The sequence below is a fragment of the Tupaia chinensis genome, unplaced genomic scaffold, assembly GCF_000334495.1.
Source record: "Tupaia chinensis unplaced genomic scaffold, TupChi_1.0 Scaffold000549_1, whole genome shotgun sequence".
In the NCBI taxonomy this organism is placed as follows: Eukaryota; Metazoa; Chordata; class Mammalia; order Scandentia; family Tupaiidae; genus Tupaia; species Tupaia belangeri.
In genome coordinates this window covers 965718-981213 of record NW_006160061.1, presented here as the reverse complement: position 1 = coordinate 981213, position 15496 = coordinate 965718, and positions in this window count along the sequence as shown.

The following is a 15496-nucleotide window of genomic DNA, read 5'->3' as shown; positions in this document are numbered from 1 at the left end:
TCCTCTTAAAATAGACTGAGACCTCATGTTCCATCTTGGAAAGCGTCACATTTATCTGCTATTTTTTATCTGAACTATGCATTTTTAATGCTGCTGGAAAGCAATTCTCTGAAAGACATATAGTTGTTTTCCAGGTTTTATCTGGCTTGAATTCTACATAAACTTGCAAGTCTCTGTTTGTGATGTTATCTGTTACTATGTATAAAGAAATATGACTTCTTTTAGGAGCAATGGAAAGTATTAGACAAGATGTTAGTAAATATCCTTGGGAGAAAATTCCCAAAGAAATTTCAAGAAGTACCTCCTTTTTTAATATAAAGATTCTGATTATAGGAAAGACTAGGTAATTCCCAGGGCCTGAGAGTAAATATGTTTATAGACAAAGGAAATGTAAACGTATTGCTATGGTACTGCCAAGTGCTCATTTAAACAGCTGTCACAGTTTCTAATAAAACAAATATGGGAATCATACAGACCTTTATCATAAAAAATATTGTAGAACAAACATTTCAAGCTCTATCTAAAGTATATGTGTTCATAAAGCATAACACTCATAACACTCAAAATTCTATTTTTTTTTTCATTTTTCTAAGAAGTGAATCAAGTATGATCTGTATATAAAAATAAAAATGAGTTTCTTTGTCCTGTCCCCATGATGAAAACAAATAGTTTTCCCAGATGCATTACACACGTTGTATAGGCTCCAAGTGTACCGCACAATGAAGGTTAAAGACAACCCGTATTAATATGAACTGAAATGTTCGCTCAAAAACCATATTCATTGGTTTCACCTCACCTCAAAGAACTAGTTGCTCTGAGGTTAAGATGTCAGAACTTGAATTATTAAAATACATCCAAGGTGATTCTGATAAAGATTAAAATACAAGAACTTGGTACAGCATGGAAAAATTTCAAGTCACGCAGAAAATAAATATGAAAACCTCACTGGAATCCAAACTCCATTTTTTTTCCCCAACTGAAAGTAGTTTTATCAAAGTACATCCCATAAGTATTTTACCGATAACATAGCGTACATATGAAGACAACATATAGATCATGGATATTTAAGAGCATTTTAAAAAATTGCAAAGACTATCCCTGTAGGTAGAAATACATCTGAATGCAGTTGGTTCAAAACTATGTTTTAGAGGGCCTATAACTGACTTAAACAAAAAATTAATATAGATGTAATAGTTAACCCACTGACTCAGTAATTGTATATACTACAAACAATTTTTAATACTAACGTACTTAAAAGGACTTAGAAGTAGTATGTCTAATGTTAATATTTTACCTGGGAAAAAACTTGCAGATGAATATTGACCTCTAAAATATGATAGCCTATAGTTCAGTAAAGCTTATATATCATAAAAGTGGAAAAGTAAACAATGTTTTTGAGGATCTAATATGTATTAGGAACTTCACACATATAATCTTGTTTACTTCTTTCTATTCCTTATAAAGGGGTTGCTATGCCCCTTTTACCACCAAGAAGCCTCAAATACGAAAAGATTGTATATTGTAAAAAGTCGTGCAGAAGAAAAAGAAGTCACACAGCTAATAAATAACAGAGGCAAGGTTCAAACATACAACTTTCTGTCGTAAGTGGCCTATTAATTCTGCCCAGCAATCTTTTGCATTTCTGGAGTATTGTCCTTCCATTTTTCACAAAAACTTCTTCTAATCTTCTTTCTATAAAACTGTCACTGAAGATCTTGCCTTACATTTCTGTCCCCAGTTGTCAAAATCCTCTCTCAGTCACTTCCTTTTTTAACCCCAGCATCTGTGGTTCTCTCCCCCTGGTCTCAGTAACTGATGTCACCTGACTACAATGATCCACTGAGGTAGCCAGTGCTAGTCAGGCCACTAAATACTTTCTTCCCCTCTGTTAGCCAGAGCAAACATGCACTGGAAGAATCTCGCCAATGCTGTATCATGCTGCAGAAACAGAAGTCATTTTATCTAACTTTTGATTTTTTTTTTTTTTGAGTCAACAAAGGGCCTTGCATACCTACTAACGTACTTAAAAGGACTTAGAAGTAGTATGTCTAATGTTAATATTTTACCTGGGAAAAAACTTGCAGATGAATATTGACCTCTAAAATATGATAGCCTATAGTTCAGTAAAGCTTATATATCATAAAAGTGGAAAAGTAAACAATGTTTTTGAGGATCTAATATGTATTAGGAACTTCACACATATAATCTTGTTTACTTCTTTCTATTCCTTATAAAGGGGTTGCTATGCCCCTTTTACCACCAAGAAGCCTCAAATACGAAAAGATTGTATATTGTAAAAAGTCGTGCAGAAGAAAAAGAAGTCACACAGCTAATAAATAACAGAGGCAAGGTTCAAACATACAACTTTCTGTCGTAAGTGGCCTATTAATTCTGCCCAGCAATCTTTTGCATTTCTGGAGTATTGTCCTTCCATTTTTCACAAAAACTTCTTCTAATCTTCTTTCTATAAAACTGTCACTGAAGATCTTGCCTTACATTTCTGTCCCCAGTTGTCAAAATCCTCTCTCAGTCACTTCCTTTTTTAACCCCAGCATCTGTGGTTCTCTCCCCCTGGTCTCAGTAACTGATGTCACCTGACTACAATGATCCACTGAGGTAGCCAGTGCTAGTCAGGCCACTAAATACTTTCTTCCCCTCTGTTAGCCAGAGCAAACATGCACTGGAAGAATCTCGCCAATGCTGTATCATGCTGCAGAAACAGAAGTCATTTTATCTAACTTTTGATTTTTTTTTTTTTGAGTCAACAAAGGGCCTTGCATACCCAGATCTTCCAAATGAAGCTGCAAGTAGATGTTTTCTCTCCCCAAGTTTTGCTCCATTCCCATTACCTCCTTTTCCCCTAGTTTTTTAAGCCCTTTCTTTCAAATCCTACTCAGATCTACATACTCCGTTCTATAAAACACCACCTCATGTTGAAGCACTTGTTTTTCCTCTCCCTCGTCTTGTAAGCAGAACGTTTCATGTTTGGTTGGATGCTAATAAACTTCCTAGTCTGTTCAATTGCTCTGACTCAGGGGATGGAGGAGGGGCTCCTAAGTGCAGACCAATGTGGCCACCCCAGGCGCAGGTCAGTCTTCTCTCTAGCCCCAGACCTTACAAAGGCTTTTCTCTTTTTTTACTTCTTTTTTTTTTTTTTTGGAGAGATTTTCACTATAGGGCACGTGCGCTCGCCAGACAGACAGAGAGAGACATAGAGACAGAAAGTGAGAAATCACCCCCCAGGGGGGATGGTCATGCCACAATCCCTTCTCCTCCATTCTCCTCTCGGGATCTTGGGCACGCACGCACACGCGCCCGACGTGAGTTCTAAGCCACCGGGTCTGGGACGGGAACCGTGGTCGACTACGTGGGAGTCCAGCGACATAGCCATTACGCTAACTGCTGGTTCCCACCAAGGAAAGCTTTTAAGTAGCTCAGAGCAAGCACAGACCAATTCAATTCATGTTCATATAAAGAGGACTATTTCCCTCTTTATATAGTCTTTCTTTAGTATGACTTAACCTGTTGCTCCTAAGAACAAGAAATTTTGACATAATTATGTTCTGAGCCTGATTAACATTGCAAGGGCTGCCATCATAGTGAAAAAAAGGATATTTTCTTTGCCAGTCAAAAATAGTGGAGGCATTTATGGCCTCACAATATATATATTTTAAATTATTTATTTAACTTTATTTATTCATTCATTTTATTTTTAATTTGATATGTGTGTGTGTGTGTGTGTGTGTGTGTGTGTGTGTGTGTGAGAGAGAGAGAGAGAGAGGAGAGAGAGAGAGGAGAGAGAGAGAGAGAATGAGAAAGCAAAGCAAGCCACCAGGTCTGGGACTCAAACTATGGTCAGCCATGTGGCAGTGTCTAGCGCCTTAACTGCCATGCCACCCACTGGTCCCAAGGCCTCATAATATTAAAGTGAGATGAAAAAGTTTTTTTCATAATCATCCTTTCCAAAGATTGGTAACTGTAATGTATAGACACAGCCATGAATGTGTTTATTTACAGAATTCCAATTTTCTACCATTATTTGCTTGACACCTGAGATCCCTTAAAGAAAAAGTAAAAAGGAAATGTGACTGTATCAGCTGGTAGTTATCTTAAAGCACCCATTGAAAAATTTCAAGTTTCTAGTATAAATGTGTTCAAAAAGGCATTAAGTAACTCCATAGTTGAGAGATTTGCAATGGAAACCGAAGTCAAATTAGTTTAGGCACAAGGGAAGTACACTGGCTATGTGTGAAGGACAAGGGAGGGGCTGATTCTAAACGATGCTATTCCATCACTTACTTCTGCTTCTGTTTATTAACTCTATTTTCAGACAAAATCTCTCCAAATTGTAAGAAACACAGCTGTTCACACCCACAGGTTATATCCTTATTGATTACAATTCATAAGAGAGACCCCAAAGCCTTACATGCATGAATAGTAAGTTCCACTGGAAAGTATGATTAGATATCTTAGATAATGCGCCCCATTACTGTGGCCGAGGAGATGAAGAACTTTGTCTAGATGACAGTTATGTACCTCCCTCTATGTCTGTTCATTTCAACTTTGTTTGAACTATAAGGATCAGGCTCCTAGGTAAGAAGGGTTTTGTTGTTAGGAAAGAGGCATGAGGAACTTTAGAAAGCAAAAGCAACAGATGTTCATTTTATACATTCTTATCTTGACTGCACATTATTCATTTCTTATCTTCAGACTGCTTATCAAAAACAGATCCTTGCTTTGAACACAGAACACTTTGGATGACTCACTGATCAGATGCTGTAAGGTACTTTTCTTGCAAAAACTAGATATGCTTATCAGCTATGTACATAGAACGTTAGAAGACCCAAGGAAGAAGGAAGAAAGCATTAGTTTATATATTCAGAAGTTATTATTAGGTTTATGCTATTTTATTTGCTCTATTTTTTAAATCATTATTTTCAAAGTGGAATGGGGAGATAAATGCTCATTATTTTTAGTATGGTTGTAATAATTCTCGGGTAGTTGTTTTTCTCTGTCTGGTGGTAACCAGGCAACAGGAGTTGCCACAAGAATGAACTGTGAAGACTAAATTTGTATTAAGACTTAAAATCCCCTTTTTTTCTAATCAATATTTTCAATCCTTTTCAAATTTTTAAAATCAAAAATTTCAAGCATGAATAAAAATTCAAGATTGAATTATTTCTTCATCAATTCTTACTTCATTTATCTGTTATTTAGAAAATATTAGTCAAATTTACTATTTTCTTTACCTATTCTGTTTTTGCAGTTTCTCTGAAGAGCTGGGGTAATAATTGGATGCAGCTGATGCAGTATTGCACTTAGCCAAAAATTCTGGGTTGGATACTATTTTGTCAATTGCTACTTCTATGATTTTAGGTAGGTTACTTAGCCTCTGTGATCCTGTTTCATTGTGAAATGGAAATGAGAAAAGAGAACCAACCTCATAAGACTATTGGGAGGATTCAGTGAGATAATGAATGCAAACCACTTGGCATATGTCTTGCCACTCAATTAGTGGCTAGTCAACGTTTGTTTATGTGAGCTATGTTAATATTTATCTGTTAAGAGATGCAGAAAATTGCTGATATCAGTAATTATTAGTGTTAACTCTCTGCTTTAGGGGATCACTGTCTGGAATCTGGAGCTGTCGTTTAGGACTACTGGCTCCAAAAAGAAGGTAGATATTTTAATACTTAACTCTTCTGCAAGGGCTAGAGGTGTGCAGTGAAGGAATAATGTTAATTAGATGCTCCAAAAGTCATTGGTAAATACAATTCACAATCATTTCATACTGTTAAGTGTTTATTTAGCTTGGTTAAAATGTACATTGTGGAATAAAATTTTGTGAAACTTTTACATGTTGTTACAGAATCCATTATAGTTTTATCTTTTAAAAAGTTTTAAAAATTTTTTTATTCACTTATATGAAGGATAATTTGTATTTATTTACCTACTAATAATTTAAAAAATCCACCGATTCTTGTTTTAAATTATAACTTTCATGTCTTAAAGAATAAAATCTGCTCATTGACTTATTGGTGCCAATACAATGCAACATGAACCAGAAATATATAAATTTGGGAATTTTTGTAATCTGTTGGGGTTTTGCTGTCATTTAACTTTGTGTTACAGTCAGCTAAGAAAATTAGTGGTGTAAACAAAATTGTAGTATGTATACTTATTTTGCACATGAGAATACATGTATTTTCAAGTATTTTAGAACATATATATTTTGTGTAAATGAGCATATAATTTATAAGCATGATTTCATATTGTCCTCACCAACTGCAAACATTGATTAAGTGTCTTCTGTAGGCAATACATTGGACAACACTTTGGAATGTTAAGAGCTGAAAACAAAAACTCAATTTTTCTTGAGTGATAATGAGCAACATCCTTGATGGTATTTTTACATTGAATTCAAAAGCAAATTGTATATGATACTTTTATTTTTTTTAAATAAAAAAGTTTCTAAGTAGGGAACCAGCAGTTAGTGTAATGGCTATGTCGCTGGACTCCCACATAGTCGACCACGGTTTGCGTCCCCGACCTGGTGGCTTAAAACTCACGCCAGGAGCGTGTGCGTGCATGCCCAAGATCCCGAGAGGAGAATGGAGGAGAAGGGATTGCAGCGTGACCATCCCCCCTCGGGGGCGATTTCTCGCTTTCTGTCTCTATGTCTCTCTCTGTCTGTCTGGCAAGCGCACGCGCCCTATAGCGAAAAACCTCTCAAAAAAAAAGTTTCTAAGTAAAATGTATTTATTGATAGAAAATATATCCATAAAATATTAAATAAAACAGAAAGTTACAAAAATATATCTACCATAATGATCACAAATTTATAAATGAATTTCAAATAAACTTATGTAAGCTTCACCCCTATGAAGTAATTGATCTTTAATAAATGTAAAAAATTAAAATATTTAGAGACAAATTATAATGATGTTATAAGAGAACAAACTTCCATTTTTAATATGATCTTTCTCACTTTTCCTCTCTCTCACTCACTCTCTTTCTTGGCTAAAACACCAAACACACAACTAACAAAAGAGAAAATAGAAAATTGGACTTTAGGAAAATAAAAACTATTTTGTACTAAAGAATAATATCAACAGACCGAAAAGGCAGCCCACAGAATGGGAAATATTTACAGATCATGTATGATAAAATATTAATATCCAGAATATATAGAGAACTCCTAAAACTCAACAACAAAAAAACTAATAGTTTGAAAATAGTCAAAAAACTTGAATATTAATTTCTCCAAAGAAGATGTTTGAATGGCCAAGAAACAATATTCAACATCACTGATCATTAGGGAAGTACCAATCAATACCTCAATGAAGTATTACCTTACACCTATTAAGATGGCTATCATCAACAAAACAAAACAGAAAATAACAAGTATTGGTGACGATGTGTAAAAATTAGAAAACTTGGGCACTGTTGGTGGCTATGTAAAATGATACAGTAACTCTAGAAAAAAGTTTGGTAGATCCAACTAGTCTACTTTTTGGCATATACACGAACTTTTAAAAGTAGGGTCTCAAAGAGATATTTGCACACCCATTTTCATAATAGCTAAAACATGGATGCAACTCATCACAAATGATGTAATATTCATTAACAAATGACTAGATAAATGAACATGATATATACATATAATGGACTATCACTCAAGCTTAAAAAAAAAAGAATTTTTGTCATATGCTGTATCATGAATGGATAGACTTTGAAGACATTATTCTGAGATAAGCCACACACAAAAAGACATTTTTCTACAATTCCATTTACATAAGGTATAAATTATAGAGTCAGAAATCACAGCAACATAAAATAGAGTGATAGTTACCAGAGGCTGGAGGAGGGGAGGGAATAATAAGATGATAATAATTAATGGCTGTAGAGATAGATGGTGGTAATGTTTAGACAAAAATATGAATGCACTTAATACCACCGTACTATACATTTAAAATGGTTAAGATGATCAATTTTGTATGTATTTACCACAATAAAAAATTGGAAAAAACAAAAAGAGGAAAAGCCCATTTCCCAGTGGTCCAACTTCTTTTAAGCAAACTAAACTTCTTTTCTAAACTTACTTTAAGCAGTCTTCCCACCATATAATTTCTTTTGTCTAGGCTTTATTTCCTAATTGAGCTTTGTTGGAAACAAACTGAATTTATAAATTTGACAAATTCAAGAATAATGACATTTTATATTTTGAATTTATTTCTAATTGAATATAATGTAAATTTACTCTTTAGATTTCTAGCTGGTTTGGACCAGTTTTATGCACTAAAACTCAACAACAAAAAAACTAATAGTTTGAAAATAGTCAAAAAACTTGAATATTAATTTCTCCAAAGAAGATGTTTGAATGGCCAAGAAACAATATTCAACATCACTGATCATTAGGGAAGTACCAATCAATACCTCAATGAAGTATTACCTTACACCTATTAAGATGGCTATCATCAACAAAACAAAACAGAAAATAACAAGTATTGGTGACGATGTGTAAAAATTAGAAAACTTGGGCACTGTTGGTGGCTATGTAAAATGATACAGTAACTCTAGAAAAAAGTTTGGTAGATCCAACTAGTCTACTTTTTGGCATATACACGAACTTTTAAAAGTAGGGTCTCAAAGAGATATTTGCACACCCATTTTCATAATAGCTAAAACATGGATGCAACTCATCACAAATGATGTAATATTCATTAACAAATGACTAGATAAATGAACATGATATATACATATAATGGACTATCACTCAAGCTTAAAAAAAAAAGAATTTTTGTCATATGCTGTATCATGAATGGATAGACTTTGAAGACATTATTCTGAGATAAGCCACACACAAAAAGACATTTTTCTACAATTCCATTTACATAAGGTATAAATTATAGAGTCAGAAATCACAGCAACATAAAATAGAGTGATAGTTACCAGAGGCTGGAGGAGGGGAGGGAATAATAAGATGATAATAATTAATGGCTGTAGAGATAGATGGTGGTAATGTTTAGACAAAAATATGAATGCACTTAATACCACCGTACTATACATTTAAAATGGTTAAGATGATCAATTTTGTATGTATTTACCACAATAAAAAATTGGAAAAAACAAAAAGAGGAAAAGCCCATTTCCCAGTGGTCCAACTTCTTTTAAGCAAACTAAACTTCTTTTCTAAACTTACTTTAAGCAGTCTTCCCACCATATAATTTCTTTTGTCTAGGCTTTATTTCCTAATTGAGCTTTGTTGGAAACAAACTGAATTTATAAATTTGACAAATTCAAGAATAATGACATTTTATATTTTGAATTTATTTCTAATTGAATATAATGTAAATTTACTCTTTAGATTTCTAGCTGGTTTGGACCAGTTTTATGCACAATTAGTCTGAATTTGTGAAGGTTTATGATGCAGCTTGAATTTCTTCAGGTAGCTTTATGAAAACTAATTATCTTTTGTTGGAAAACATGAGCTGTGCTATCAAGATATATGAAATCTGACGTTTACCAGTAACAGCTTCTGACAATGGTTTTCATCATTGATTTTCTTTCTCCTCTTCTACTTGGTCTAGTTGTATTTTCTTCATTATAGATACATGGAAGAGAAATATTCTGTTTATTTTTTTGACACATTGAAAAACTATGGTGCTGATAAGAGGAGCTTAAAATGTAGGTAGAAGTATGCTTCAGATGTCATTTAATTCTTAAATTTGAAACTAAAAACCCCTACTTCAAATAAATGATTGATATTATAATTTGCTATTATGGAGGACAATTCTCTTTATGCCATTTTCTCCTATGAAACATGCCTTGATGTTACAGAGTGCTAACAAGGAAGGTTATGGACTTGGCCAAGTTTAGCATTTCCTTTTTTTTGAAGAATTATTGCATTCAACTTTATTTATATATTTATTTAGTTTAATTTGACCAGAGAGGGACAGAGTGTGTGTGTGGGGGGGGTGGAGTGAGAAAGCAAATCACCAGATCTGGGGACTGGAACCATGGTTGGCCATGTGGGAGTCCAGCGCCCCCAACCACCACATCACCTGCCGGTCTCCTAGTTTGACATTTCTGTGTACCAGAACAAAAACCAAAACAAAACAAACACTTTTCAACCATCAGGGGCGAAATTATTGTAAGAGTTGTTCATTTCTTCCTTTTGACCAAATAGTCTTACAAATTTCACATACTGTGATTTAGTCATGTTGTCATATTATTTGAAGGACTTCTGAAAGATTCTTACTGTTTTTTGTCCCTACATAAAGTCTTACTCTTTAAGGAGTTTTTAAAATAACAAAGTTAGTAATTTGGAGAACAATTGAAAGACTAAAACATATGAAATAAAAAGTGAAAGTTTGGGTCAGAAGCTGAGGTTGTGGCTAAGGCACTGGATCCCATATGGCTGACTCCACAGTTTGGGTCCCAGACCTGGTGGTCTCAAAAACATATTGGGCAAGTGTGTGCATGCCCAAAATCACAGGAGGAGAATGGAGGAGAAAGGATTGCGCTGTGGCCATCTCCTCTGGGAGATGAGTTCTCACTTTCCCACTCTCTCTGTCTTTTTCTGTCTCTAGCAAGCACATGCACCCTATGGCAAAAAAAAAAAAAGGTGTTCTTTTCCTTTCCAGGTCCTGTATCTCCAAATCTTACTTTCTATCAGTTTTTTCTTAGGTTCATGCATATACTCGATTTTAGGAAAATAATTACATTTTCTTTCTCCTATCTTCCTCATGTTTCTAAATACTAATATATTAATATTAAGCCATTTTATTTTATTGCATACTTCCCTCTTTTTAAAAGGGCTGTATAGAATTATATTGAACACATATACCTTAATTTATTAGCCAACACTTAGTTTCCTATGGAGAATTGTTTCCAAGTCCAGTGTAGTTGTTATGTATTCTTTTTTTTTCTTTTCCTATAGGGTGTGTGCACTCACCAGAAAGACAAAGAGAGAGAGAGACAGAAAGTGAGAAATCGCCCCTCAGGGGGGATGGCTGCACCGCAATCCCTTCTCCTGCATTCTCCTCTTGGGATCTTGGACATGCATGCACATGTGCCCAGTGTGAGTTTAAGCTACCAGGTCCAGGCCTTGAACCGCAATCAATTACATGGGAGTTCAGCGACATAGCCATTATGCTAACTGCTGGTCCCCAGTTGTTATGTATTCTTTATTTTTCTTTTCCTATAGGGTATGTCTGCTCTCCAGAAAGACAGAGAGAGACATAGAGACAGAAAGTGAGAAATCGCCCCTCAGGGGGGATGGCTGCACCGCAATCCCTTCTCCTGCATTCTCCTCTTGGGATCTTGGACATGCATGCACATGTGCCCAGTGTGAGTTTAAGCTACCAGGTCCAGGCCTTGAACCGCAATCAATTACATGGGAGTTCAGCGACATAGCCATTATGCTAACTGCTGGTCCCCAGTTGTTATGTATTCTTGTGTGTGGGTGTGTATGTGCACATGTTCATGCATGTCTGTTTTTGTTTGTGTGCTTGAACATTTGAATTACTTATAGGTCAGAAAGACCTATAAGTACACAATAGGTTTGGATCCTTATTGCCCAACAAATTTTATCAATTTGAACTCTTTTCCAATATCTTGGCTTTCCATGTTTTTATATTCTTACTAGTATTACATGTTACTGATATTTTTCATTGTTGTCTCTCTGAGAAGACAATTGTAACTCTTTGTTCTAGTTTGAATTTCCTAATAATGAATGAAGTTCAGCATCTTTTCATGTGTTGATTGCCCATTTTTATTTCTTTTTCTCATTTCAGCTTTCTAATTTTCCCTGCCACTGTCTTCTAGTTTAAGCCTGTAGAGCCATTTGTTGTTATATTGTTTCTTTTCCTGAATCTTCCCAACCTTTTCTAAAGCAAATATTTTACACTACTCCGTTCAAAACCTACCCATGGCTTCCTCTTCTGCCTGACAAAAGGTGCGTGACTCAATGTAATATTCAACTCCGTTCATAATCTTGCCCTGGGACAGCTCAAAAAGCTTACTTCCTACTGCTTCTTTTCACCTTTCCTTCAACAGTGAACAGTGTCATCTTCTATTAAGTAAAAAAATTACCTTTACCTAATAGGTCTGGCACCTCCCTTTCCCCCATTCTTCAAGCAATTCTCTAAAACTGGAATGCCCTTTCCTTCCTCTCCATATCAATTCCATTTATCTTTCCAAATCTGACTCAAAGGGCAATTTTATGGCATTTCCCTGATTCTTTTTTTTTTTTCCCACTTGCCAAATGGAAATGATGTGTCCTTCCCTTATATACTGCCTTTGCCCTCTGCTATTAATTCAAAGTGGGTTTGCTGATTACTGATCCCAACAGAGAACTTTTAGTGTATGAGTATTAACCACCAGAAACAGGACTGCGTATACTTATGCCCACTGCATCCTGGGCTACTGTTCATGTAGCTAGTGTCTGTGCCTGGCTCTTTTTTTTCCTTGTAAACTTACCAGGATTTATTCACAAGAGTCCCAACCCTGACGACCTTTTTAAAATCATAGCACATGGTAAACTGGTTCCCATGTTCAAAAAAGCTGCTGGGGCAGATGAGTCTTGACTGGATGTGCACCACTTTGCACTACAGCGGAAGGACCGCAAAACGAGCAGCTTGCTTGGGCTTATGTTCTTCAGGGGTAAGGCGACACACCTGGCAAATCTTTAAGGACATCCTGCTTCCAGGAGAAGAACAAAGCTCAGGCTGTCCCAGGAAGTTCCTTCCTTGTTCAAGATGTTATATTACATTCCCTAGGACAGACAACAAGGCTGAAGTTGTTTCAGGCGGTTTCTCTCTTATCTGAGGATACTGCATTGCCAACACATGCTACGTTGTTTTTGAAAACTGCAAGCAAGAAGGAAGGGAGAACTGGGTAGCCCAAGATCAGTTGGAGAATTACCCTGCAGTTAAAGACATGTAGCTCCACAGCTTTATCGTAGGTTTTAAATGTATTGAAAAGATGACCTTGGCTAGTTTTTATTTTATTTATTTATTTATTTATTTATTTTAGAGAGGTTTTCGCTATAGGGCGTGTGCGCTCGCCAGGCAGACAGAGAGAGACATAGAGACAGAAAGTGAGAAATCACCCTCCAGAGGGGATGGTCATCCCACAATTCCTTCTCCTCCATTCTCCTCTCGGGATCTTGGGCACGCACGCACTCGCGCCCGGCGTGAGTTTTAAGCCACCGGGTCCAGGACGCGAACCACGGTCGACTACGTGGGAGTCCAGCGATATAGCCATTATGCTAACTGTTGGTTCTCGGCTAGTTTTTGTTTAAAGCCTATATATTCTTGGTGTGAAATCTTGGACAAAATAATTTTCTAAATTCTTTCCCAATGAATGGATATGAAATCACTATTATAAACCTCTAACTAGTTACTTTGACTACCTGACAACCATAAGAAGATACCTGGGAATATATCTTTTTGTGTGTGTGGTGAAAATATGTAACAATAAATTTACTGTCTTAATCAATTTTAAGTGTTAGTAGAGTTTAGATTCACATTGTTGTACAACTGATCTCTAGATCTTATTCCTCCTACAACACTGAAACTCTATACCCACTCAACTATAATTCTTTCCTTTACCCCCTGCCATTGGCAACCACCCATTTATTTTCTGTTCTTGTATTTTGACTACTTTGGATATTTCATATGAGTAGAATCATGCTTTATTTGTCCTTTTGCAAAAGGCTTGTTTCACTTAATATAATGGCCTTGAGGTTCATCTGTGTTGTAGCACGTGACATGATTTCCTCCTTTTCTAATGTTGCAAACATTCCATGTATGTACCACATTTCCTTTATTCATTCATCTATCTGTGGATGTTGGGAATGTTTTTGCCTTTTGGCTATTATGAATAATGTTGGGATGTACATATCTCTTCAAGATCCTGCTTTGAATTCTTTCGGACATATACCCTGAAGGGGGATTGCTGGATCATATGTTAATTTTTTAAAAATGTTTCGAGGAAACTCCATATATTTTCTTTTCTTTTTTACTAGGGCTACACCATTTTACAATCTCATCAACACTGAAGAAGGGTTCCGATTTTTACTCATTCTCACCAACACTTGTTTTCTGTTCTTTTTATGATGGCCATCCTGATAGGTGTGAGGAGATCTCTCATTGTGGTTTTGATTTGCCGTTCTCTTATTGTTAGTGATCTTGGAGATCTTTTCATAAGCTCGTTGTTCATTTTTATGTATTGTTTAGAGAACCACTTATTCAAGTCTTTTGCCCACTTTTAAATTAGGTTATTTTCACTGTTGAGTTGTAAAAGTTCTTTATCAATATTAACCCCTTAGCAGACATATAATTTACATATTTATTTTTTTATATTACATAGGTTGCCTTTTTTACTCTGTTGCTGTTTCATTTAAAGTACAGAAGTTTTAGTCTGATATATTCCCATTTGTTTATTTTGTTGTTCTGTTTTTCATATCATAGCCAAGGAAGCATTGACAAATTCAATATCCTAAATCTTTCCCCTGTTTTCTTTCATGAGCATTATAGTGTAGGTCTTACTTTTAAGTTTTTAATCTATTTTTTTAACGAGTAATTGGTTTATTAGAGCATCTTGAAAATTAGCCACAAATTCTGTTAGAATAATTACAATAGATTTGCACAAGAGTAACATATTGAGTGGATATATATAGCTTAGAATCAACTTAAGAGTAATTTCATACCATGCTGCTAAAGAATGCAGTTGCATATCTAAATAAAAATATCTAGACATGAAGCAATTTTATATAATAATGATTTTGGGAAATGAGGTTGTAGTAGGTGTTTATATTTGAAAACTAAATTTGGGGGCAGCTTTTAGTCAAAACTCAGACTTTCAAGGGAGAAACATTCCTCATGCCTGTTATAATATCATGATTCTCTTAAGTAAAGGCAACAGTAAATAAACACACATGTGTCTACTTTCCTTGTCTAACAAAAGCTGCAAATGGCTCTTGAACTTTTTCTTTCCAATCTTCTTCACTCAGCTCCTAATGCACTCTTACTGCTTTTTGTGTTTCTTCACAAAGTTGATCATGCTGATCAAAATATTTGAGGACCTAGCATCCAAGTTGATCAGGAATGGTTTATCAGGAAGAATGATAACTTCACCTCTCTTTCCTGTCCTTGTTTCACATTCTTAAGTTTTGACTATAACAATTTATATTCAGTTCTTTTTTACTTTATTCTTTTACAATTTTTTATATACATTCAATCACATTGTTTAGCTTACAATGTGAACATTTCAATATGTGAACATTTCTCCCCAGTCCAGTTGATCAAAATATCTACAACCAATAACACCACACCTCCCCATCCCGTCAATACTCTACCTCCATATTCCTTCTCCAAAGGTCCTTCCGTAGGCCCCACTCTTCCACACGCACCTCATATGGCATTCACACCCATCTCTTGTGTTTCTACAACCTTTAGTCAATCAGTTTCAGTCATAGAGTGTAGACACT